The 24,664-nt window shown below is 35.8% G+C and overlaps 1 protein-coding gene across 46 annotated transcripts in view; it reads left to right on the top strand.

Annotated features, from left to right (window-relative positions):
• MBD5 (methyl-CpG binding domain protein 5) overlaps positions 1 to 24,664 on the top strand; it is a 444,773-nt gene that overhangs the window by 200,703 nt on the left and 219,406 nt on the right. For 26 of the 46 annotated variants that reach the window (XM_064287180.1, XM_064287194.1, XM_064287190.1 and 23 more), the window contains 2 exons: positions 8,909 to 9,019; positions 9,775 to 9,922. The gene's annotated coding sequence lies outside the window, so the exon portion shown is untranslated. Of the gene's footprint in view, positions 1 to 3,149; positions 3,222 to 3,380; positions 3,487 to 7,362; positions 7,511 to 8,908; positions 9,020 to 9,774; positions 9,923 to 24,664 lie in introns of those variants that run through there. The other 20 variants (XM_064287215.1, XM_064287214.1, XM_064287213.1 and 17 more) reach the window with 9 other exon arrangements.

Here is a 24,664-nt window from a genome sequence, read left to right as displayed (position 1 = left end):
ATCATTTGACTACTGCAATTATTTTTATAGAATTCTTTTACTCATTAGTTATCAATATGGGCACTTCATTTCCAAACTTATTTCTCCTTTTTAATTGCTTATTTTTTCTTAGAAACTTACTAATAACAGCGTGTTTCCAAGAATTAAAGTTAATAGAAACAGTGTTCCAAGTGTCTCTATTCTATAAATTATAGTAAAAGGACTTATTTGAAGCAAATTACATTTTAATTAAGTGTCAGTGGTTATGCTTCTGCAGGGGATTTTTTAAACATCTTTATATTTAATATGAAAATTTTCCAAGTCTAAATGTGATTTTTAACCCTTTTTATTACTTCTAGTCTTTTCAGTAAATTGGTATAAAATATTGTAACTTCATATGATTTTACCATGAGAGCATAGTTTTCTGTTTTTTTTTTTACCTTCTAAACTGATTATGTCATCATGGAAGTAGCCCATATAGCTGAATTTGCTACATGACCATTTTATTATATGTATTTTCATGTGGTTTGAGGTTTTTAATTTGATATACTAATTAGTAATATAAAATAAAAATGACTACCCATTGAAGGAAGGCATTTTTCATTGCCTTTAAGTTCCAACTAAAATTCTAACATAGACTTTATTTAACAAACGGTATTTTATCAAAATTTTATTTTATTTTGTTTAATAGATCTAAATATGATTTTCATTGTGAAAAGATTAGAAAACTCATAAAACTACTTTTCCAGCTACAAGTGTTAGCCCAATGTCTACATTCTAAATAAGGCCTACAGTTGCATACAGATCACTTGCTCTGTTACATTATCTTCACAAATGTGTGCTCCACCTGTGTCCATTTCTACCTCCAGTGTTAAGGGTATGTCATTTATGAATGACTTGCTGAATTCTTTTTTTGTAATACTTCAAACATACCCCATTATTTTACACGGATCATCCAAGCAATGTTATCGTGCCATCAAGTCATCTCCGACTTACAGCAACCCCATGAATAACAGAACAAAACGTTGCCCAGTCCTGTGCCATCCTCATAATCATTGCTGTGTTTGAGCCTATTGCTGCAGCCACTGTGTTGATCCATCTCGCTGAGGATCTTCCTCTTTTTCCACTGACTCTCTACTTAAACAAGCATGATATCCTTTTTCAGGGATTGGTCCCTCCTGATAACACGTCAAAAGTAATGCTCCTTACTTCTAAGGAGCATCCTGGCTGTACTTCCTCTAAGACAGATTCATTTGTTCTTCTGGCAATCCATGGTGTATTCAGTAGTCTTCACCAACACCATAGTTCAAAAGCATCAGTTCTTCTTCAGTCTTCCTTTTTCATTGTCCAGCTTCTGCATGCATATGAGGCGATTAAAAATACCATGGCTTGGATCAGGCACACCTTAGTCCTCAAAGTGACGTCTTTGCTTTTTAAGATTTTAAAGAGCATGGTAGGTTTTATAAAATGATTGTTAAGCTCACATTTTGCTAAAATACTTAGACCCAATTATTTTTATATTATTAAACTTTATGATATTAAAGTTATATTACAATCTTAAAAGACAAAAGAATTAAAAAAAAAATTAGTGTCATGGTTTACCACATATTGGGGAAAATATTATAACTTGCTTACCTTTAGCTTATTTGCATATACTTGTTTTTGTTGTTGTGTGCCGTCAAGCCGAAATTGACTCACAGAGAGTACGTGCAACAAAGTAGAACTGCCCTGTAGGGTTTGCTAGGCTGTAATCTTTACAGGAGCAGATCTCCAGATCTTTCTCCCATGGAGCAGTTGGGTTCAAACTGCAGACCTTTCAGTTAGCAGCCAAGCACTTAACCAATTTGCCTCCAGGGCTTCTTGAGATTCAGATACTAGAATCGAATAATCATATTTATTATATGATATTTATAAATTGAAGCTTACCTGGTCCTTTGACTCACATTGTTCAGTGTGAAGAAAACATAAATTATTGTAAGTACTTTAGGTGGCTAAATAAACATTGGGTTTTTGTTTTTTTTTTAATGTGGTAAGAACTTTATCCAGTTATAAGTTATTTTCTGTGAATATTATTGATTTCTTGCTGCATATATACTGCTTTTCGATTCTTAACTTTTCCTTGTATCTGTTTTATTATTTATGTTTTAAAATATTCTTTCTATAGATAGTCCTCTGTCTCGCTCTCTCTGTATATGTACATATATATGAAGTTTATGCAGTTTTAAATTAAACATAGCTTTCACAATCTGCTGAAGTAAATTTCTGTCTTAACCTGTGATTGCCAGCTGTGATCTGCTAGTGGAAATGGTCAATTAGCAGATCTTCATACCTGAATCATCAAGGCAATTTTGAATTCTAATGAGGAATGTCATCAATTCAAGCCTGCTAGAATATCAAATGTATGAAATAGATTTTGGTGGACTTTGCTCTCCCTTTCTTTTCTTGTTTCTTTGTTTGGTTTTAATACACTCTATTTTTTAGAGCAGTTTTAGGTTTACAGGAAAATTGTGCAGCAAGTACAGAGAGTTCCCATATATCACCTCTACCTCCTGCACACTCTTTCTCCTGTATTAACATCTGGCTTTAGTTTGGTATGTTTGTTAGAATTGATAAACCAATATTGATATGTTATTATTAACTAAATTCATAGTTTACATTAGGGTTTACTGTTTGTGTTGTACAGTCTTATGGGTTTTGACAAATGCTTAATGTCATGTATCTACCATTACAGTATCACACAGAATAGTTTTACTACCCCTAAAATGTCCTGTGTTTCACTTGCTCATTTCTTTCTCCTTTCCCTGAACCCTAGGAAATATTGGTATTATATCAGTAGTTTTACCTTTTCCAGATTGTCATGTAGTTGGAATAATACAGTGTCTAGATTTTTCAGACTGGCTTCTGTCAGTTAGCAATGTGAATGTAAAATTCTTCCATGTCTTTTTATAGCTTGAAACCATTTCTTTTTATCACTGAATAATAAGTATTGGATGGATGTACCACAGCTTGTTTATCCATTCACGTATTGAAGGATATCGTGGTTGCTTCCAGTTTTTGTCAATTGTGAATGAAGCTGAAGCCCTATGGGGCAGTTATACTCTGTCATATAAATTCACTATAAGTCAGAATCAACTCAGTGACAATGGGTTTTTTTAAACATTTATATGTAGGTTTTTTTCGGTAGATACAAGTTTTCAACTCATTTTGGTAAATACCTAGGAGTCCCGTTGCTGGATCGTGTGGTAAGTCTACATTTAGCTTTGTAATAAACTGCCAGACTGCCTTCCAAAGTGTTTGTACCATTTTGCTTTCCTACCAGCAATGAATGAGAGTCCCTGTTGCACCACATTCTGCCAGGGTTTGATCTTGCAGTGGTATGTCAGTGCTGTTTTACGTTGCAGTTCCCTGATGACTTATGATGTGGAGCATCTCCTCACATGCTTTTAATAAGTGACCTGTTGTTTAAATCATGTGGAAGAAAAGTGGTTTTACAGCAATAATGAAAAAGTGAGACCATTTTATACACTATTTCACATTAAGACTAACTGGTTGTTTAAATGTATATTGGAAAGTAACTATAAGTTACAGCATCAAAAGTAGATGTGAAACTGCTTTTATTGCGTGCTCTTTTGGACCCCTTTATGTTTTATGTTTTCAAAAGTCAACTGGTTTTAATTTCTAAATAAGAGAAAATTTTGCAAATTCTTTGTGTACTGACTTTAAAGTATTTGTGACTTCCGGAGATTCCTTTTCATTACTAAAATCCAACTAATAAATGTGTCGATGGTCATCTTCAGACAAATTTATAGACATTATAGGATTTTTATGCTTCTTGTTAATTATATGTCACCAATATTTTATTTGTGCTTGCTGTCTTAATGAGCAATCCATGTGGCAGTAAATTTCAAAATATAAGACTGAGAGTTAAAATTAAACCTAATGATAAAAAATACCATGGTATCTAGGAGGTCATGCAAGTGACAGCTGACTGAATGGCTGAGATATGAATGTGCTCCACAGGCCCCTGGGATAACCTTGGGTGCTCATATCATTCCATTTTAAGGGGGGAAAAATACTCAAGTAACTATACAGTTATTGATATTTTAAATTATATGGTCAAACAGGTGTCATTACTGACTTAATATGAATCCCTTAGAAAACTTTGTGACCCTCTTGATCGGGAGTCAGCAAACATTTTCTATAAAATACTAGATAGTAAATATTTTAGGCTTTGTGGGCCAGGAGGCCTCTTTGCAACTCCCCAACCCTGCTGTTGTAGTGCAAAGCAGCCATCAGCAGTGTATAAACAAATGAGTGTACCTGTGTTCCAACTTTATTTATAGACACTGAAATTTCAATTTCATATAATTTTTGGGTGTTATGAAATATTATTCTTCTTTTGATGTTTTTTGAACCATTTCAAAATGTTAAAAATCTTTCTTGGCCAAGGGGCCATACAAAAGCAGGTGACAGACTGGATTTGGTCTGCAGACAGAAGTTTGCCAGTCCCTGTTCCAGGTGGCTAAATCCACTGGTCGGGAAAAGCTCTTCGACATCATTCTGAACTTCTTACTGATTTGAGCTTATGCCTAATGACAAAAGATGTTCAATTTGTTGCCAGCAGCTTCTCTGTGACCCTAGTAATGTTGCTGCTTTATCCCACTTCACAAATAGTTCAGAGAATTAAGTTAAAAAGAAAAAAATTGCAACATTGACTGCTGCAAAAATACTTGTCTTCAGTTGCAATGATGTAGTGTCATGCAATGGAAATAAAACCGGGAGACATGGAAACCAGGGTTTAGCCCTGGTGCTGCTGCTTTTCAAACTGGTCAAGTTTCTCAACCCCTCCGAGACTGTTTTCTCACCCATTTATCCCGAACGAGCATTAAGAGATTATACTGTAATAGTAGATATGAAATCACTGCTAAGGTGAAAGGTGTAGCAAATACTGCCTTGGTTGTAGTGGTGTATTATTTACTATTACATATTATTTCTTGCGGTGTTCCCTGCATAGGCTGATATGTCTCTCATAAAGACTACGTATAGGTTAAGGACTGCAAATAAATTTATTCCAGGCATTTTACCTCCATACCCTCATACTTTTAAGCTGCCCTGTGGTAGATGTACTAGGTTAATTACTAATAGTACTATGAAATTTTCAAGGTACTGTATTCCACATAATCTTTCTTATCATTGGTTTATGAGGGCAGAGACTTTGTCTGTTTTGTCCTGTTGTCCCCAGCACCCAGCATATTTGGGACTCAGATATTTGCTGAGTGAATCAATGGCACAAATAATCTCATATATTCACTTGCTGTCCATTATCAAAAGGAGTATAGAAAGTTCATTATAAGCAAAATGCATAAAATAAAATACACAGGATTACAAAAGAAAGTTACTTTATTCAACCTTATTGAATATATTTCTCTCCACAGACTCCTTGGGGGTCCACAGACCCTGTTTTAAAAAAATATTGAAGAATTTTTAACTAGTATTGGAGATATACTATCCATAACTATAAACCATACAATTACTTTGATAGTTTGTAGGAGAAATGCAAGCTTCATTTCTTTTCTTATTTAAGATATCCTTCCTTGGCACCTTTAAATTACAATAAAAGAACAATGGATTTTGTTTTTGCCTATTTTGGTTAAAATTCTTTTGGTTTCAACAAGAAAAACAGACGTTGGCAAGCTGAGACAAAAAAGGGGCAGTTATCTGGGAAAATACTGGAATATCTCCTGTAATTGAGGGATTGAAAAGAAAGGAACAAAGGTAGTTCTGAATATATCAGGTTTCTTCAGAGTAGAAAGTCACAGGTCCAAATTTCAAAATAATAGAAGGAAAACCTGGCTGGTCCAGCCTGAATCAAGGACACATGCCTGAATTGATCAGCCAGGTCCAAAACAGTATCACGTAGTAGAGCCATGAGCACTGAGGGCCACTGTCTTGTATGAGGATGAGGTGGGAAGGAAGCCACCCCAAGAGGTATCTATTATGTGCTCTTATTAACCTGACTCCAGAAAACAGTGCTTTTATTTTACAATTATTGATTTCTCAAGATTAAACATTTCATTCCAAACTGCAAGACTATTGATAATTAGATAGACCATGTTTACAATTGTATATCTTAATGCAATCCAGACCAACCACTGCCATATTAATACATGATTTAATATCATATGAATGGTTGTCAGTATAGAGTAGTGACAATACAACTTACAAGTTACGAGTGTAGACCCTTCAGCCAGACTTGCATGTTTTCAGATCCCAATTCTACTACTTAACTGTGAAAGTCTGAACAAGTTATTCAATCTCTGCTCCTCATTGTAATTATATGTTTAAAAAAAAAAGGTTAATCAGTGTACTTTTCCTACAATACAAATAGCCACAAAATCTCACAGGCATACCATAGTAAATATTGAGTTCTTGTGCAGGCATTTGCAGGTAAGCTGGAGTGCTTCTGATATGAGCCTAAAACCCACTGCCGATTCCAACTCATAGCAACACTATAGGTCAGAGTACAACTGCCCCATAGGGTTTCCAAGGCTGTAAATCCTTACGGAAGCAGACTGCCACATCTTTCTCCTGAGAAACGGCTGGTGGGTTTGAACTGCCAACTTTTCAGTTAGCAGCTGAATGCTTTAACAACTGCGCCAGCAGAGCTCCTCAGTTCTGATCCAAGCTGGCTGAACTGAGCTTGGTTTGAGGCCAGGCATAGGATGGGTCTAGGTGTGTACCACATGTTTCTTATCTTCCTTGGACCAGCAGCTACCTGAGACGTGGTTTTCTCGGAGTAAGGCGGGATAGCAAGGAGACAAGCCCAGCTGCATAAACCTATTTCGAGGCTTTGTTTGTGTAATGCCTCCTGTTATTCCATTGTCCAAAGCAAGTCACATGGCCAGACCAAAAGTCAAAGTGGGCTCAACTTTGAAAGTATATACCTTCCATGGAGGTGTCACTGGGGCTGGGGGGTAGTGAATATTTGTGGACAGTAATCCGAATCTACCACAGGGAGCAATATTAAAACCTTTTAAATAGAGTTGTTGTGAATTTAATATATGTAAAGAACTTAGACTAGTGCCTGGGACATACAAATGCTCAATAAATATTTGTTGTTATTAGACGTAGTCTTATGCAGAAATTCAAAACACAAAAATTCAGTATACATATTTGGTAAATGTGTCCTTTCACTGGAATCAAGTAAACATGCTTAAATTTAATTAAAAAGCTAATATCTGGTTTTTTAATTGTAGATTAGATGAACAAGATTATGTATATTTCACACTGATTAGCCAATTTCAGGGAAAGCCTGATTGGTTATTGCCACAATTATATTTAAATGTTAGTAGAATCATTGAGTTCTAACCTCTTATTTTACAGTTAATGAATTGGGCCAAGAATGGCAAGATGTCTAAGCCAAAAAGAAAAAGATAGGTGGGTGGAAGATACATGAATGAGTGACAAATAGAAAAGTAGTTACATAGAAAAACGGAGTTCACGGAAACAAACCGGATCTCTAGAATTCTGGGTGAGAACTTTCTCACTGTGTCACACAGCCCAGGTGTCGTTTCCTGCAGTTTTATCTAAATGATGTTTATCATATTTTTTCCTACGTTTTTACCTTTCTGTGAATCTGAAAGAAGAAATAATTTTAAGAATCTCTTAGAAAAAATGTTCTGAACTATCCCATTATTCCTTAAATTAAGGGTTACCCATTATATTCACTGTTGTTGAGTCAATTCCGACTTATAGCGACCCTGAGGGACAGAGTAGAGCTGCCCCATAGGGTTTCCAAGGAACAGCTGGTGGATTTGAACTGCCAGCCTTTTGGTTAGCAGCCTAACACTTAACCACTGTGCCACCAGGGGGTTTTAAGGATTATTACAAATTAAGGGTTACTTTAAGATTACTTAGGAAACCGTGGTGGCGTAATGGTTAAGTGCTATGGCTGTTAACCAAAAGATCAACAGTTCAAATCTGCCAGGTGCTCCTTGGAAACTCTATGGAGCAGTTCTACTCTGACCTATAGGGTTGCTATAAGTCAGAATCGACTCAACGGCAAAGGATTTTTTTTGTTGTTGTTATTGTTTTTTTGTTTTGGTATAATATTACAATATAAAATAAAATAATCCATACAGAAGCCTTCATTTATCTGTTTAACTAATATTTAGTTAGGCACTGGGCATGCAGTAGCAGGAAAAAAAAGTCTCTGCTCTTGCAAGCATACGTTATGTGGCAGAGACAGACAACAGGCAATAAACTAATAGGTAGAATGTTCCATATTCCTTCACCTGCAATTCCAAAGCCAAAAAGTTCTGAAAACTGGAAGTTTTTGTAACTCATATAGTTGTAACACCAGACCTAATCTTAACTCTTTTGGTAGTCAAATTGATAGGAGACTATTTATAGTCATTTTTAAGATCCCATTTAGAATGAATATGTGTATAGTTTGCGGCAGAAATGTTAACATATTTGATTTCAGAGTGCTGTTCCAGACCTGGGTGAGGGAGGAGGAGGCCTTACATAATTATGGGCTTGTGCCATATTACCTTTCAAAACTCTAAACAATTCTTAATTCCGAAACACATCTTGCCCTCAAAGGGATTGTGGGCATATGTAATATCTAGAAATTATAAATACTGTGAATGGAAATGAAGCAGATATATGGAGAGAGAATAGGGGCTGGAAATTCAATGGTGGCTGTTTATTAGGTACTTTTTAATAAAGTAATACCTTAATTATATTTTAATAAAATAACATGTGTTAGATAGCCATTGAGCAAGTGCCATTCTATGAATAAATGACCAAAATATTGTTAAACTATCATATTTGTTGTTTCTTGTTCTAGGATTTTCTCTAAGTATTAAGGCTGAAAAATCAGCTCAGTCATGATAATGCCCTTTCCCATTTCCCTCCCTCTCCAAAGATTCTTCTCATCTACCTGCTGAGAGACAACTAGAGGAAAGAGCCCTGAACTTGGAGATGATAAGAAGAATTGGTTTCTCTTGTTTGCTCTGCCCCTTACTGGCTGTAACTGGTTGAGTTGTTTAACATCTCTAAATTTCATCTTCCTAGATTCTAGGGCACTGGGTTTTTTTTTTTTTTTTTTTTTAGTTGGGATCAACTCAATGGCAATGGGATTTTATAATGTAAAATGGCTCCTGGGTGGTGCAAAAGATTTGCACTTCACTACTAACCTAAAGATGGGCGGTTTGAAGCCTACGCTGTGAAAAGAAAGGCCTGGCAACTATAAGGGTTATAGTCAAGAAAACCTTACGGAGCTCAGTTGTGTCCTATAGCTCATGGAGTCACCATGAGTCAGAATCAATGGCAGTGAGTTTGGGTTTTTGGTTTATAGTGTAAAATGGTGGAGTCCTTGTATAGCAAACGGTTGAAGCACTCAGCTGCAAACTGAAAGGTTTGAGGTTCCAGTCCACCCACAGGCACCTTGGAAGAAAGGCCAGACAAAATACTCCCCAAAAAATCAGCCACTGGAAACCCTATTGAACACTTCTGTTTCGACACACATGAAGTTGCTATGAGTTGGAATCAACTCTGTGGCAGTTAGTTTATAGTGTAAAATATGGTGATTGAATTACCTGATCAATATGGCTCTTTCTTGCCTGTAGTCATAAATTTAGCAAGTCTTAAGTGTTAAAATTCAAAATTCTGTGCTTCTAAGTGGGACCTCATTAAAAAACTCAAATTTTCTTAAATGTGAATCTAAAGAAATACGGAAGAACTGATTATCTGTTTAAAATTGGTAAATCATCCTTGTTACCTTTTTAACAGGACCAAGGAAATAAATAGCAGAAACCAAGAGCACAGGATATTTTCCTTCATCAGTCCGTAGAACACTGATGTTTCTCTAATTCCATCAAACACAGAAGAATGACCACCTTGGTGAATGGCCACAGAGGATGTCAACAACTCTTTTGAGGCAAGTAATGTTTATTTGTGCTATGAATTTTCTATTATTAAATATGTGGAAAAAGTAGAATTACCTTGGATTGAATGAAAAATATATTTTTAATATAAAAAATTAATATAAGCATGGCTATCTCTCACTATTACCCCTCTGCCCCCCTTTTTTTTTTCCAGTACTGTGGGTCTGGGTAGGATATCAGAAAATACATTAAGCTGCTTTTGTCATTACTTGGAGTCTTACATAATATAGGGCTACATTAAATCCCTAAATACAAAATGAGGGTTTAAATAACAGAATTAAGTACCCATATTTGAAAACATGACTCTTTGTATCTATCTTGGACACATAGATCATATAACTGCAAATACTAAATAGATTAGGGAGTTAAAATTATTTTCTATTTATTTTAGAATTATCCATAAAAAAAAAAATCCATATCATCTGTGAATTTTTTTTTTTTAGTTTAATTCCAGCATTTTTTCTCACTGATCTTTAACAAAATCCAAAATCATGGGAAGCCACCCCTTTAGATCCCTCACAGCTTTACATTTTCTTAGAATCCTGCATCATAAAATTTCACTGAACTTTACTTAATTTTATGGCAGCTCCTTTTGCTCTTGGAAGAGCAGTCAGGCAAGGATCATGGACTACAATGCCACCTCCAAAACCTTTTAAAGGGGAATTTTGCTAGGGAAATAATTGTCCATATTTTAAAAACGTGTGTGTGTGTTTTTAAAATATGCACAGTTAATTTCAATTTTGAAGGGATTTGCCATCTATATATTAGGGATTTGCCTTCTCCCCTGCTTTCATGAAAAATAAAGACTTAAGTAGATGAAAATAAAATAAAAATACTTAGAAATTTGAGTAGAATACACCAAATTTTCGTTTTTTCAAAGGATTGTATACAACAGAGAAACTTAGATATTCTCAGAATTTTTTATTTAGTGGTCATTCAACTCACAGACCTAAGGTCGTCTAGCAAACATGTCTGCTTTTTATGTTGTATATACAGAAATGTTTGCTAAGTCAAACCCACTGCTGTCGAGTCAGTTCCGACTCATAGTGACCCTATAGGACAGAGCAGAACTACCCCACAGAGTTTCTAAGGAGTGCCTGGCGGATTTGAACCGCAGACCCCTTGGTTAGCAGCCATAGCACTTAACCACTACACCACCAGTGTTTCCTTGCTAAGTCAAGGAGCCAATAAAGGTTTAAAAAGCTCAGTGTAGACTTCTGAGTTTTCTTTCAGTAACTAGCATCAGAATTAATTTTTGGTTTTCTGTTGCGGAAAATTCATCTAATTACACTCAAATTATTCTACAAGTCTTTGGACAGCAAAATCCCCACCACCAAAGAAAAAGCAGCTGTGTTGCTTTGCCTCAGCATTACAATAGCATTATTATGCCATCCCAGGGCTTTACAGGAATGGCAAGTGAAGTGTTTGTCCACTGGCTTCCTTTTGGCAGAGACACACCTAAACCTTTCGGAACCACTGATGTATAACTTCTCTTTGAAAGGGAGTTAGTTGAAAGTGATAAATTCCATTGCTTCCTTCAGCAAACCAATCTAGTGTAATAGTTCTCAGGAGCAGGCAAGTCTATCTTATAACCCTTTACATATTTTAAGTGACTGTTTCTAAAACTCCTATTCCCAGAATCAGACGTCAATCCTGAACTAAATCTTTTCTTAGTTTGATGCAATCCATGCAAGTATTTTAAAATGTACTAAAAATTGACCGTGGCTAAATTAGTGGCAGTAGTTCCCATAAACCATACTTCTCCATAAGCAACCTCCTATCAAATTTCTTTAACATTTTCTTTTTAAACTCATTCATATTTCATACCTTATTTTGATCTTCAGTTATCCTTTAACCACAGCAATATGTCTTGTATCAGGTTTAATTTATATTTTTTCCACATTATACTAAGAACCAGCCCTTCTTTCTAAATTCCATTCTCTCTATGACCGTGTCATTTAATAAGTCCAGATATTTACAATTCTAACCAAAAGTACTATTTCATTTATTTTTTATGCTATAAGGACAGTGATTAAAAACTTCTAGTGGTTAGAAAGGCAATTTAGAACATAGCAGTTATGACTTATAAGCATGCCATAAACCAAAACAGAAGTTGTTGCCATCCAGTTGATTCTGACTCATAGCGACCCTATAGGACAAAATAGAATTGCCAGATAGGGCTTCCAAGGAGCAGCTGCTAGATTCAAACTGCCGACCTTTTGGTTAGCAGCCAGCTTTTAACCACTGTGCCCAGCGTGCTGTACAAGAACACAGATTCACAGAACAAGTCAAGACTGACTGATCAACCACATTGTGCCACCCATCGGCCATGTGACCTTGGACAAATTATTTATTCTCTGACCCTCAATTTGTACATCATTAGAATTTTGAAAACTAATAATGATGTAATTGTGTGGGTTGAATGAAATAGATAAGAGCTGAGCATTGCCTAGCACATCATTTAATAAATAATTCCACTTTTTGCAGAATGATTGAAAGCAGGTTTCCTCATAGTAAGCTCAATTCTTACAAAACAGATAATGAATCTATTATTAAACACAAAACCCGAACATGTTGCCATCGATTCCAACTCTTGGCAACCCCACGTATTACAGAGTAGAACTGCTCCATAGGGTTTTCTTGGCTGTAATCTTTACAGAAACATATTGCCAGGCCTTCTCTGGCACCACTGGCTAGGTTCCAACCACCAACCTTTAGCTTAGTAGTTGAGCACAAACTGTTTCTGCCACTCAGGGGCCTTGTCCATTATACTTATACCAAATTCCATTTACAACATCATGTCTGTTGTATTGCTACTAAATTTTGTTCATGTTGAAGTTTCCTGACACAGTTTAAAGTTTAGGTTTTAAAGCGTGAAATTGCGTTTTATCCAGAAATCACTGTTAAAAAACCATTATACCAATGGTTGTTAACCTTTGATTCTCGTGTAAGCTAAAATTTTGCAAAAAAAAAATTAGGGCATTAATGGATTCACTACCTGCTCTAAAATTTTATCATCATGTCAACCACTAATATTTGGAGAAATATTCCATTTACAGGGCAGAGTGATTTGAAGAATTTTCTTCTTGGGATTAAATACCTTTGGTGTATGCGGTCATCAGATGTTTATTTAGTCTGAGAAATTGATTTGAGTTACTAGAAAAATGGAAGTGAACAGGCAATTTTGCTATCTTTTTTAAACTAAGAGCAGACTTTAGAATGAAAAATGAATTTTAAAAACCAAGGAATTTCTTCTAGGTAAGAGGTTGTTTCATTTGTGGCAAGGCACGGTCTGTGCGCAGAGGTGCACGTTTTACTTACGAGTATCTGGCAGCATCATTTCTTTAACATAGTTTCTTGATAATTCATTTTATTTATTCTATAGCTCTTTTTAATTATAAAGCAGTAACTATGATTTTCTTTTTTATTTATTTGAGGTGAGTTCAGATAATAGGGTTACAGTTTTATTTTCAAAGCCTTGAGCCCATATTGCATATGTCAACAAATGAGGTTTCCTAAAGAACTTAGAGGTGGTATAGCATTTACAAAGGATCCCTGGTGGCGCTGTGGTTAAGCACTCAGCTGCTAACCAAAGGCCGGTGGTTGAAACCATCAGCCTCACTCAGCAGGAGAAGGATGTGGCATTCTGCTTCCAGAAAGATTACAGCCTTGGAAACCCTATAGGGGCAATTCTGCTCTGTGCTATAGGGTCGCTATGAGTCTGAATCGATTTTATGACAGTAGGTATAGCATTTATATTTGTAATTGAACTGACTCAATTTGTGTAGTTTTTAGACATTTGTAAATGAACTGACCCAATTTTTCCTTTGAGTACTTGCTTCAAACCGGGGCTATTTTTTCTTTTCATGAGTAAGAAACTCATTTTAAATTGAAATTGAGAAAAATTGTTGACCTTTCAAAATGAACATAGCCACTATATATATATTAGTGTTAATTTTGCTTATTGTAGTATGTTCATTGCAGTAAAGATTCTTTCTAATATATAACTTGGTATCTGGTATTATAGATCATCAGTATATTTTTTATGATTTTATCTTTATGGTCATCTCTCACATATTTAAACAATTGTAACAGATTTTTTCATGTAATACAACTTGCAAAGGTTGTATGCCCTTATTTCAGCACTTCAGGAAAAGGATTTTATGTGTATTTTCTTTGAGTTTCTGGAAAGGAAGGGAGGTTATGCGGTTTTTATGTTTTTCCATTCATGCATGAAACACAGAACTTCTAAGACATACCCCTCCTGCAGGTAAAACCTGCTCCAAATTTTTCTGTAAATAGTAAAACCCGTTACCGTTGAGTCATTCCCAACGCATAGCCACTCTGTAGGGCAGAGTAGAACTGCCTCGTAGGGTTTCCAAGGCAGTAATCTTTAAGGAAGCAGATGGTCACATCTTTCTCCCACTGAGTGGCTGGCAGTTTCCAACTGCAGAACTTTCATTTAGCAGCTGAGTGCTTAACCTCTGTGCCACCAGGGCTTCTTCTACTTATAGTAGGCACTCAATACATGTTTATTAACTTAATGAAGAAAATTCTGATGAACCCCTCTCCTTGTAGGCAGCATCCAGAAGGAGAGCTATTGAAAGCTAAGGCTGTTCTGAGCTTCCCCAAATGCATCTGCCATGTTAGCTACGTTCCTTACATTTGGTATAAAAGACAAAAAGGACAAGAACTAGAGACTTCACAGTTCTAGAAAGTGGAGATAGGTTCTTTACTTCCCAGAACTTTTAGAAAACTGTAAGACTTAAGGCTTTGGTTTGTATTTTTATCTTATTTTCCAAATGAAGATCAAAACTTTGGGAAATAAACATCAAGTGCGTGATTAAGTGTACAGTTGACTGTGTATGTTAATGGGTGGAATTTGATTTTCCAAACCATGCATTAAATTACTAAAGCAGTGGTTCTCTATCCTAACTCTGCTTCAGAATATCCTGGGGAGCTTTTTAAAAATACAGATGCTTTGACCTTATCTGTACTGGTTGATCCCAGCTCTGCAAGTTACTAGCTGTGGAATTTAGAGCGTTTTTTAATCCAGGATATCAGATTCTCTGGAGGGGGGATGATAATAAAATAATGGTGTTTTGGATAAGAATGTGCCTCACAACAACTGGAAGTAAAGTATTTACTCAGAGATGTGCTGATCTAATTAGGAGAACTTTTAAATTGAAACTTAAGGGATTTGGTGAGAAAAATAAGTAAAATAATAAGAACCATATAGTTGGAGAGCATTAGTAACAGTGAAGGAAACTCCCTGTATTACTGGTGAAAATACCTGGAGAAAAATTTAGGAATTGTGTACTTTTGCCCTCAAATGCTTACTTTCCAAGGCCCAATGTATGTCTAAAATTGGGATGGACCGATTTGTGAAGTAGAGGGTTTAACACCAATAGGGTTTTTCCAGTGAGATTGAAAACCATTTGCCAAGAGTGGGACAGTGGTGGTCCTGGTGGTGATTAGGGATAGGATGGGGGGTTTATGGAATTGTTATAAAGTCAGATTAGGAAGCCTCTAATGTCCCTTCCAACTGTAATATGCCATGTTTGTAAATAATTGACAGTCCATTCTTTGCATTTATTTATCTCTGTGTGTGTGTGTGTGTGTGTGTGTGTGTGTGTGTTTTAATATCTTTATGTGCCAGACACCATGTTGGAAATAAAATTTATGGATATGAACTAAAATAGAATGAACCAGGTTTAAAAATTCCTACAACACAGTATCACAGAGACAAAGAAATAATTGTATGTGGAAATATTATACATGCAGTGGTTATTCCTGTTACCATTTAGGAGCTTACTGAAATGTACGAAGTAGGAATTCCAATGTATTTAACTGTTCAGAAAGAAATTTCATCATGGTCACTAGAAAAAGTGTCATCTTTATCTGGGGTCTTTAAAAAGAAATTTCATGAAAACCCTATACAATGTGGAACGTATTGTATCCCAGTACTCTACTAACAGATAAGACTCAGGTCCTAACGTTAATTACCGTCATTGTTCTTTGCCTGTGTGCTCATATACTGAACTGAGTTGCTTTTGATGCAGCAATTACTTGTCAGTAGCCAGAGTCTTGAGGAGAGACTCCAGTTTCTTGGAAGAAAACCTGCTGAGTGTACAGAAGCAAAAACAATGAGAAAGGTCTGAATGTGATGCGCCTTGGAGGACAGGAGATGATTGATTCCATAGTCCCAAAGGGTGGAGGAATTCCTAGCAAAAACCCTCCTGTTCTGATCTCAGAGAAGCAACATGGAAGCAGCAATAACTATTTCCTTTTCTTTGAGGCATGGTATAAAAGCAAGTTAACCAAACCCAAAACCAAACCCAGTGCCATCAAGTCGATTGCGACTCATAGCGACCCTGTAAGAATAGGAAAATAAGTTTACATGTAAAATCCAGCTACCTTTATTTATTTAACTTCCCTTACTCTCTAGCGTTTTACCGCTTTCAGTTTTACTGGGTTTTAGTGAGTCATTACCTTTTTTTGAAATGTTTTAACTCCATAATAGAATTCAATCTGTAAGTAAAACTCAGCCAGAGACCACAGAACTGAATAGATAGCAATTTAAATACTCAGCATATTACTGATAAAGTTCTTTGGAAGTAGGTGTTTGTGTTAGCTTTTGCTTTTGAATTACAAAAGCAATACATACTCATTTTTTTTAAATAAGAAACAAATAATATGGAAAAATGTAAAACTTATCTGACACCTTGTAGCTACTTTTTTAATGTATCATTTCAGAAATTTTCTTTCTATATACAAGTGTATATGTTTGTATACATATGGATATACATACACATACACATATTTTTATATGCTTTCTTTTTTACATAAGTGTAGCTGATACAATCTTCCTTGCTAGTGGCGTTTCTGCTGTTTGACTCTATTATTGATTTCTGAGGGCTCTATGATTTTATATACATAAATGTTCACCTTTTCATGTGTTTCAAATATTTTCCGTGGTTTCATCTTTTCCACTTAATTCAATTTATGATAGTTTCCTTTTCTGTAGTGAAGTTTTTAATTTTGCTTTACTCAAATTATCTTTCTTTTCTTTATGACTTCTGGGGTTTATGACCAAAACCAGCAAACCAAACCCATTGCCACTGAGTCGATTTCAACTCATAGAGACCCTATGGGACAGAGTAGAACAGCCCCATATGGTTTCCAAAGTGCTCCGGGTGACTTCGAACTGCTGACCTTTTGGTTAACAGCCGTAGCTCTTAACCACTACACCACTGGGGTTTATGTCCACGATTATAAAATAAGTAAAACCAGTCTAAATCACCTAAGCTTTTGTTAGTATCCCAGCAGCTTTTATTAAAATGTCTGATCTTCATTGGTTGAAAATGTCATTTTCATCATATATTAAAATCCTGTGTATATGAGTTGGCACTGACTCAGCAGCACCTAACAGCAAATGTATATTGAAGTGTATTTCAGAATTCTCCACTGGTATACTCTTTAATTACTGTACCTTTCTAATATTTTTAAGATCTGAAAGAGTTGGTATCCCTCTTTATTCTTCTTTTTTTCAAAATCTTCCTAAATATTCTCACATGCTTTTTTTTTCTTTTTTTTTTATTAACTTTTATTGAGCTTCAAGTGAACGTTTACAAATCAAGTCAGACTGTCACATATGTTTATGTACACCTTACTCCGTACTCCCACTTGCTCTCCCCCTAATGAGTCAGCCCTTCCAGTCTCCCCTTTCGGGACAATTTTGCCAGCTTCCAACTCTCTCTATCCTCCCATCCCCCCTCCAGACAGGAGATGCCAACACACTCTCCAGTGTCCACCTGATTTAATTAGCTCACTCTTCATCAGCATCTCTCTCCAACCCACTGTCCAGTCCCTTTCATGTCTGATGAGTTGTCTTCGGGAATGGTTCCTGTCCTGGGCCAACAGAAGGTTTGGGCACCATGACCGCCGGGATTCCTCTAGTCTCAGTCAGACCATTAAGTATGGTCTTTTTGTGAGAATTTGGGGTCTGCATCCCACTGATCTCCTGCTCCCTCAGGGGTTCTCTGTTGTGCTCCCTGTCAGGGCAGTCATCGGTTGTGGCCGGGCACCAACTAGTTCTTCTGGTCTCAGGATGATGTAGGTCTCTGGTTCATGTGGCCCTTTCTGTCTCTTGGGCTCTTAGTTGTTGTGTGACCTTGGTGTTCTTCATTCTCCTTTGCTCCAGGTGGGTTGAGACCAATTGATGCATCTTAGATGGCCACTTGTTAGCATTTAAGTCTCACATGCTTTTTACCAGATGAACTTTAGTACAATCTTTCAAGTTCTCAAAAAAATGGTATTTTAATTGGAATCTTACTGAAATAATAGATTAATTTAGAACTGACAGCCTTAGAATATTGATTGTGTATATCCTGAAAACCAAGTAAAATATATGCCTTCTATCTATCTAGTTTCATATATTTTGAATTATTTTATCTTTGTGTCATTGCCCTCATTAAATGAGTTTGTTTAACTAGCCACCTTTCTAAATTCCTATTTTTTTCTTAGATAGGACCATTGAGTTTGGGAGAGGGGGTTTCTGAAGTATACATTCCTGTCACTATTGAAATAAAAATAAAATTGCCTTTCCCTTTCTAATATTTATATCTTCGATGCTTTTCTCTTAGCTAGTTCATCCAGAACAATATTAAATACAATTTTTAACTTTTTTGTTTCTTGGCTCACAAATATTTTTACTTTTCCCACCACAGATACGATGTGTAACATGACAGCTCACATAGCTCCAGTGAGGGAAAAATGAATATCTGAAAATTATAGAATTCTAAAATAGTATAATTGAATTTATAGAGTTATATGATTTATATGAACCAATCCGTGCTGGCTGAACTATACTGTCTCACTTTTCTGTGGCTACTTTGAGATTTTCTGTTTTACCTCTGAAAACCAAAGCCAAACCCACTACCACTGAGTCAATTCCGACTCATAGGAACTTTATAGGACAGAGTAGAACTGCCCCATAGGGTTTTTCAGGAGCAGCTGATAGATTTGAACTGCCAAACTTTTGGTTAGCAGCCATAACTCGTAACCACTATGCCCCCAGTGCTCCCTTTTATCGCTAGTCTTCAGTAACTTGATATGATGTGCCTAAATGTGGTTTTCTTTGTATATTTCCTGTTTGAGCCTTGCTCAGCTGCTTAGATCTGTAAGTTGGTGTTCTTCACCAAAAGTGGGGAAATTTGTTCTTTACTTCCCCAAGTATTTTTTGTCTCATTCTCTCTCTTCTCCTTCTGTGACTCTACATATATGTATGACAGATTACTCAATATTGCCCAATGAGTACATGGGTCACTGGTATTCTCTCCCTTTATTTTTTCTTTTTTCCCTATCTTTTTCTATCTTATTCATAATTTTCTGTTGATCCTTCTTCTAGATTACTGGTTTGTTTCTCCGCCATTTCTAGTATATTGTTAAAACCATCAGTGAATTTTTCATTTTGATATGGTACTTTTCAGTTCTAGAATATCCATTCAGTTCTTTTTTGTTGTTTCATTTCTTTGCTGAAATTCCCTATCAGTATATTTATTATGATGACCTTTTCCTTTAGGTCTTTCATAATATTTATAATAGCTGCCTTAAAGTATTCGGGTCATCTCATGGTTTATTGCAGTGAGTGGTTTTTCTTAGACTTTGGGTCACATTCTCCTTTTTCTTCACGTGTCTAGAATTTTTATTTTTATATAGTAGCATGTAGATGATACAGTTTAGAGACTCTGGATTCTGTTACCTTCCTTGGAAGATTGTGACTTTTTTTCTAGCAGGTAGTTAAATCAATGGCTGTTTACCTTTATCTAGTGAAGGTTTGGTTTTATGTTTTGTCAGAGTGGGTCTGTTTGGTTTTGCCCTTAATCCTAGGGTGAATCCCTGAGTACTGGGACATAATCTTTACTCCTAAAATGTGGTCCTTCGAGATTTCTGTAGAAAGCCTAAGGTATTTACCAACCTGCTCTAATTTGATGGGACTCCAACTCCAGCCTCTTTTTGTCTTATGCTGTAGGCAGCAGCAGAAATCCCTACTTCATCCTTCTAGCTATTGCTTTCCACTGGGCTCCTGGGGTCCTCATCATGCATATGCAGCTCAGGGGTGAGCCACAGTGGAAGTGTATATGCAAAAATTTGAACCCCTCCACCACTCTGTCCCCTTCCTTTCTGGAATCTAACCCCTCCTTCTCAATTTTCAGCCACTCTGTCAGCCCTGAACTCTGACCTCTGATACCTCAAACCAATAAAACTGTGGCTTTCTGCTTATGTTCTAGCTACTTTTACAACTTTTTATCTCAGGGAAAAAGCCATGGATCTTGTCCTGTGAGGTTTTCTTCTTTCAAGGGTCAAATCCTCTTCCTGCATTTGGTCGCTTTCAAGTGCTCTCAAATAGTTGGTTTTTCTTTCTGTGTGTTTGTTTTAGTATTTTACTACAGTTTATAATTGTTATCAGTAGAAGAGTTAGTCTGATTCAAGTTACTTTACCTTTGTCAGAATTGGAATTCCTATTTTTTTTTAAACTTTCATATTTATCCTTTTGCTTCATTTTCCTACATTAATATGTATTATTTCACTTCACGATCAGTGTACAGTCACTTAGACATAGGTTTGATTCCTGGCTTTGCCATTTATTACTGCGTTGCTTCAAATTTCTAATCTTCAGTGTCTTTATACATAAAGTGGAATGATCATATGTACACCTTAAAGAGTTGCTTTTGAATTTTAAATGTGAAAATATATGTAAAGCACATGGCACAGGACCTAGAACTTAGTTGGCATTCCACAAATATTACTTTCTTCTGTTATCATAATTGTTCTATAAGGTTAAAGGTCAAATATTACTACATGGCATGACTTTTACAGAACCTTACTACTAGGTACCAGGAGTACAGATTAAATAAATAAATTCTGCAAGATGAGTTTATGCCTCTCAGAGACTCCAGTTTCAGTATTACCCCATGTAAGAAGGAAAAACTGCCTGATTGTGATTCAAAGGAGGGGCAGGAAAACAAGGATTAGTAACAGCAAGGCTGCATGGTCAGTGTTTGGCCAGTGTCCTTTCCTCTTCTGGGTGCACGTAAGACCCAGCCAACTGACTGGTGACCAGAAGTTACTCCCTCTCCAGTCAGAAAAGAATAACTCTAAGAAAATTTCTGATTTTAGAGCTAGATAGAGTATTCAGTGAGATTTCTCAGGCCTCGTAAAATAAATAGCATTTGTGTATGTGGTCAGTGCAGAGTGTAAAAAAAATATACCTCTATGTAATGAGCTATTCTATCTTCAGACTTTTCTTGTGACTTAAAAAATGAACAATTTGCTCCCTGGGCAAACATGTAATTTCAGAAATTGGTTATTGAATGTGCTTTTCTATGAATAGTTAACATCATTGTTCTGTCTACTGGAACCATGTTATGAATAGTGTGTATGTGTTGTTTGGTGTTATATTTGAGCAATACATAGGATTTTCTGCATGGTTTTCAAAAACATTTTGTTATAGAAGAAGCAATAGAATGCTAAAGATAAAAGAGGAGACTGGCTGGGGTTGCATCAACTCTGTCTCTGGTAAGCATTATTACAGTTACTGTTCACATTTATGTCTGTTCAAATAGAAACCCATCAATCATGTACACTTAGGGCCAGATTTTGATTGCTGTTGCATAGCATGAATTGCTACGTATCTTTTCTTCCCACCAAGAAAAATGCTCAGTAACATCTGCGATTAAAATTTGTCCTTTCAAATTGATTTTATTTTTATCTAGACTAAAAAGCAAAATGCGGTGTCAGGAGAGGAAATAAAATAATTCCTGTCAGGATATGGTGTCTTTTCTTTTTTTTTTTTTATATAATTCTTACAGAATCAAGTGTTCGTATATTTCTGTAGTCATAACAATGGCTCTGAGAGAATATAGAAAAATTATTATTTATCTTTTTTAAAAATAGAATCTTTTTATTTATGTGCAGTCAAGTGCACTAGCTTGGATTGTAGCGGAAGGCCATATTATAAAAAGAACATTACCTAAGGTTATAATATATGAAAAGCAAACAAAGCCTGTTTGCTTAGACCATGAAATTTATCCAAATAAATTTTATATTTGTTTCCATGAAAATTTAACAGTTTTATTTAAGCTTACCAATAAAATAAAATATTTATTAAAACTGTCTTGTTTTGGGCATTTATATGTTTCTTTGTGTTTTTCGTTTTGGGGATTTTTTTTTTAGTTATAGGTAATTGCATAGAAAATTTGAAGTTAAAATCTCCATTTAATTTATGTACACTCTTATTTTTTCACCAATGTTTGTTAAGAATTTGTTATGAGCAAAACATTGTGCTAGGCATATTTATGTTGTTGTAGTTGTTAGGTGCCATCAAGCCCATTCTGATTCATAGCGACCCTATGTACAACAGAACAAAACACTGCCCGGTCCTGAGCCATCCTCACAATCATTGTTATGCTTGAGCCCGGTGTTGCAGCCATTGTGTCAATCCATCTCCTTGAGCGTCTTCCTTTTTTTCACTGATGCACTACTTTACCAAGCATGATGTCTTTCTCCAGTGACTGGTCCCTCCGAAAGCATGTCCAAAGTATGTGAGATGTAATCTCACCATCCTTGCTGCTAAGGAGCATTCTGGCTGTACTTCTTCCAAGACAGATATGTTTGTTCTTTTGGCAGTCCGTGGTATATTCGGTATTCTTTGCCATCACTACAACTCAAAGGCATGAATTCTTTTTCAGTCTTCCTTATTCCTTGTCCACCTTTCGCATGCATATGAGACAATTAAAAACACCATGGCTTGGGTCAGGCCCATCTTAGTTTTCAAGGTGACATCTTTGCTCTTTAACACTTTAAAGAGATCTTTTGCAACAGGTTTGTCCAATGCAATACGTCTTTTGATTTCTTGACTGCTGCGTCCACGGGTGTTGATTGTGAATCCAAGTAAAATGAAATCCTTGACAACTTCAGTCTTTTCTCCATTTATCATGATGTGGCTTATTGGTCCAGTTGTGAGACATATTTATGGGATACAAAAAATGAGCCTGGTACCACCCTGCCTCTGCCTCAAACAAGTTTATGGTTTAGTATGACAAACAAAAGCATAAAGAACACACATGGATATGAATATAATGGAGAAACTTTCAGAGTGTAGTTCCCAACATTAAGTTTCCAGAGAGAAATATTGAGGTGTGCCACTTTTTAATTTTATTTCAGGATTACAGGTGACCTTTAAGAGACTCTAACATAGAACCTACAGCATAATAGTTGTTCAATAAATGTTAAAAGGATATGTGAATATTCTGTCCTAGGGTTGGAGGGCAGGCTGGATGTAGTGTAAGAGTGTGCGTGCGTGTGTGTGTGTGTTAACAGTCTCTGCAGCTAAGACAATTATGTTAGAACTAAACTGATTTTATCTGGGCTCCACCACCTTTGTGATCTTGGGCAAATTATCTAACTTCTTTCAGCTCCAGTTTCTTCATCTGTAAAACCTGGTGATAATACCTACCTCAAACGTTTGTTGTGAAGATTGAATGAGGTGATGTATGTAAGGCTTATAAAAATAGTGGCTATTAATAGTGTAGGTGTTAACCAAATGGTAGAAATCTTTGTTACAATTACTATTACCGTTCCTATTTTCCCCCAATACTATTATCTTTACTAGTAAGAGGTGTGGGAAAATACCACACTATAAAACAGAAATAGGCAAACCATGGCATTGGCTTTGCATTTGTGTAAGAAGAAGAATTTTTACTCTAAGCAGGTGGAACATCATTCAATATATATTTTTTATATTAAAATTAAGTAAAAATACAAGTCATAAGTTATAAACAAAATAAATTCATTATTTAACTTTGTACTTGATCATTTTGTCTTTGCAGAGTGAAAACTCAAATAACTACTTAGGAATCATTATTTATTCTTTCATTTGTGTATTTTATTTATTCAATAAATTTTTATTGAATACTATTTGCCAGACACTGGAGATAGAGCAGTGAACAAAACTCTCAAAGTCTCTGCCCTCAAGAAGTTTATATTTAGTTGAAACTCTAGTTCCCTTTTAACCAGGCCTTCCAAAGGGTTCATCCTTTTTTGAACCCCTGCTGGGAATTTACATTTCTCACAAGTTCCAAGACGATGCTAATGCTGCTGGTTAGGGACCAACTAAAAACCACTAGTAGAGTACCAAAATTTATTATACATAAGAATGACCTGGGGATGTTGTTAAAATGTAGATTTTGATTCAGTATGTATGGGGTAGAAATGCCAGTTCTCAGCAGGGATAATTATCTCCCCTAGAGATTATTGCTTTTAATTTTTCTCCTACTATTTAGTAATCTATTTTTAAATAGTATTTTTCTGCTCTTTTTGTGTTTACCAATTTTAAACATTATTATAAATACAGATTACAGGTAATCGTTTATTATCGTGGATGGTGAGCCAGCTTATATTATAGTAGCACCTAGTTAACCTCTCCATCCCCCCATCGTCCCAGTCCAGCTAGGCACTACATTACCTCTCAGTTGGATGCTAAAATACAGAAAATGGAGTGAGAATGCCTATGTAGCCTCGGATTCCCTGTCATGGCCATACTCATTTGCCTTCATTTTTATATATTTATCTTTTTTTTTAAAATCATATATGCACTTGTTAAAAAAAAGGAAAAAAAACAGTAGTATTGAGTGTCCCCTTCCTAGCAATCCACCTAGAAATCTTCCTGGCTC

This window comes from Loxodonta africana, chromosome 6 (assembly GCF_030014295.1).
Source record: "Loxodonta africana isolate mLoxAfr1 chromosome 6, mLoxAfr1.hap2, whole genome shotgun sequence".
Taxonomy (NCBI): domain Eukaryota; kingdom Metazoa; phylum Chordata; class Mammalia; order Proboscidea; family Elephantidae; genus Loxodonta; species Loxodonta africana.
The sequence above is the reverse complement of the archived record's forward strand: the minus strand, read 5'-3'. Positions and strand labels throughout refer to the sequence as shown.